Source organism: Sciurus carolinensis, chromosome 11 (assembly GCF_902686445.1).
Source record: "Sciurus carolinensis chromosome 11, mSciCar1.2, whole genome shotgun sequence".
Classification (NCBI taxonomy): domain Eukaryota; kingdom Metazoa; phylum Chordata; class Mammalia; order Rodentia; family Sciuridae; genus Sciurus; species Sciurus carolinensis.
In genome coordinates this window covers 25,004,760-25,008,048 of record NC_062223.1, presented here as the reverse complement: position 1 = coordinate 25,008,048, position 3,289 = coordinate 25,004,760, and the positions used below count along the sequence as shown (strand labels likewise).

The 3,289-nt window shown below is 43.4% G+C and overlaps 1 pseudogene; it reads left to right on the top strand.

The window, feature by feature from the left end:
- The first annotated feature begins 382 nt into the window (after positions 1-382).
- Positions 383-1,290, top strand: LOC124995327 (olfactory receptor 4C6-like; annotated as a pseudogene).
- Positions 1,291-3,289: the final 1,999 nt, after the last annotated feature.

Below are 3,289 nucleotides of genomic sequence, written 5' to 3'. Positions count from 1 at the left end.
AAAGAATGTTAAGCTGGTTCCATTTATCCATTGACTCCTATCTACCCATGGTCAGTGGATTCCCCTAGGGTGTTAATGTCTCCTTGTCCACAGGAGTAGGTATGTGCAACCAGGATGAAGCAGAGTTTCTTAAGTGTCTCAGGCACAAGCTGCGGGACAGAGAGCAAGAGTTGTGCCGGTGGGAGGAGGAGGTGCTGAGGGATCAGTAGGGTCAAGCTGCTGTCAGGATTTGATTGTTAGCTGGATTCTGTGGCAGCAGCTGGAGACAAAGGCAGGTTATGAGGGTCTGGGACAGCACCACCTAGTGGTTGTTAATTAAAAAGGATAATCCTTCTGCAGATTTTCCAGTGCAGAGTGACATGCTGTCCTCAGCCCACATTCAATGGAGAAGCGAAACAACGTGACTGAATTCATCCTTTTGGGCATTACAAAGAATCCAGAGCTGAGGAAAATGCTCTCTGGTTTGTTTCTAATCATGTATGTGGTCACAGTACTGGGAAACCTGCTCATCGTGGTGACCATAAGTGCAAGTCAGAGTCTGAAGTCTCCCATGTACTTTTTCCTTGCTTCCTTGTCCCTCATGGATGTCACCTACTCTTCCGTCATTGCCCCCAAGTTGATCGTGGACTCCCTCTCTGAGAGCACTGCCATCTCCCTCGAGGGCTGCATGACCCAGCTCTTCGCAGAGCATTTCTTTGTAGGTGTGGGGATCATCCTGCTCACCGTGATGGCCTGTGACCGCTACGTGGCCATCTGCAAGCCCTGCACTATAGCAGCATCATGAGTCCTCGAGTGTGCTGCCTGCTGGTGGGAGGGGCCTGGGTAGGTGGATCCATGCACGCAACAATACAGCTTCTCTTCATGTACAGAATACCCTTCTGTGGCCCCAATGTCATCGATCACTTTATGTGTGACTTGTTTCCACTGTTGGAGCTGGCCTGCATGGACACCCACATCCTGGGTCTCTTGGTCATCCTCAACAGTGGGGTGATGTGTGTGACCATCTTCCTTATCCTGCTGGCCTCCTACGTGGTCATCCTCTGCTCCCTGAGGTCTTACAGCTCTGAAGGGAGGCACAAAGCCCTCTCCATGTGTATCTCCCACCTCACAGTGGTGGTGTTGTTCTTTGTGCCATGTATTTTCTTGTATGTGAGGCCTGTGGTCACCTACCCCATAGCCAAGGTAATGGCTGTGTCCTTAACCATTGTTGAACCAATGTTGAATCCCTTGATTTACACCTTGAGGAATGCAGAGGTGAAGAATGCCATGAGGAAACTATGGGTGAAGTGAGGGGCCCTGGTGGTCACTAGATTACATTCCAAGCAGTGCCATTTTCCTTACAAAGCCGATGGAGTCTTAGTCCCCAGATGACTCCAATCCATTGGGCACAGGCAACCCAATGCCTCATTTTATTTTAGTTTATGTTATTTTATTTTATTTATTGGTTATTTTAGTTACACTTCTTAAAAAACAAGATACCACAGTGTCCTGTCTAACGGTGAGTGATATGCCTCCAGGACCTCACACAGGTACGTTTTGTACTGTCTCACCTTCCCCAAAAGTCAGCAGGCACACGTTTAAATTAAATTCTATTTTTAACAACCCTAGTCCTCCCAAGTTCAGTCCCCTCCCCACTTTTTTTTTTCTTTTTTTGAATTGTAAACAAAGGGGGTACAACTTGTTTCTCTGGTTGTACATGAAGTAGAGGCGAACCATTTGTGTAATCATATGTTTATATAGGGTAATGATGTTTCACTCATTCTGTTATTTTTCCTTCCCCCACCCCTCCCACCCCTCTTTTCCCTCTGTATAGTCCATCTTTCCTCCATTCTTGCCTCCCTCCCACCCCGCATTATGTATCATCATCCATTTATCTGCGAGATAATTTGTCCTTTGGTTTTTGGGATTGGCTTACCACACTTAGCAAGATATTCTCCAAGTTCACCCATTGCCTGCAAATGCCATAATTTTATTCTTTTTTATGGCTGAGTAATATTCCATTGTGTATATATACAACAGTTTCTTTATCCACTCATCTCTTAAGGGCATCTAGGTTGGTTCCACAGTCTGGCTATTGTGAATTTAGCAGCTATGAACATTGACGTGGCTACATCACTGTAGTATGCTGATTTTAAGTTCTTTGGGTATAGGCCAAGGAGTGGGATAGCTGGGTCAAATGATGGTTCCATTCCAAGTTTTCTAAGGAATCTCCACACTGCTTTCCAGAGTGGCTGCACTAATTTGCAACCCCACCAGAAATGTATGAGTGTACCTTTTCCCCCACATCCTCGTCAACACCTATCATTGCCTGTATTCCTGATAATTACCATTGTAATTGGAGTGAGATGGAATCTTAGTGTAGTTTTGATTTGCATTTCTCTTAGTACTAGAGATGTTGAACGTTTTTTCATATATCTGTTGATTGCTTGTAGATCTTCTTCTGTGAAGTGTCTGTTCATTTCCTTAGCCCATTTGTTGATTGGGTTATTTTTATTCTTCAGGTAGAGTTTTTTGAGTTATTTACAGATTCGGGAGATTAGCGCTTTATCTGAAGTATGTGTGGCAACGGTTTTCTCCCACTCTGTAGGCTCTATCTTCATATTGCTGATAGTTTCCTTTGCTGAGAAAAAGCTTTTTAATTTGAATCTATCCCAATTATTGATTCCTGCATTTATTTCTTGTGCTTTGGGAGTCATGTTAAGGAAGTCCGATCCTAAGACAAGAAGATGAAGATTTGGACCAACTCTTTCTTCTATAAGGTGCAGAGACGCTGGTCTGATTCTGAGGTTCTTGATCCATTTTGAGTTGAGTTTTGTGCAGGGTAAGAGATAGGGGTTTAGTTTCATTCTGCTGCATATGGATTTCCAGTTTTGCCAGCACCATTCATTGAAGAGGCTATCTTTTCTTTATTGCATAATTTTTGGCACCTTTCTCTAGTATGAGAAAACTGTATTTATTTGGGTTTGTCTCTATGTCCTCTATTCTGTACCATTGATCTACCTGTCTATTTTGGTGCCAATACCATGCCGTTTTTGTTACTATTGCTTTGTAGTAGAGTTGAAGTTCTGGTATTGCGATACTCCCTGCTTCACTCTTCCTGCTAAGGATTGCTTTAGCTATTCTGGGTGTCTTATTTTTCCAAATGAATTTCATGTTTGCTTGCTCTATTTCTGTGAGGTACATCATTGGGATTTTAATTGGAATTGCATTGAATCTGTATAGCACTTTTGGTAGTATGGCCATTTTGACAATATTAATTCTGCCTGTCCAAGAACATGGGAGATTTTTC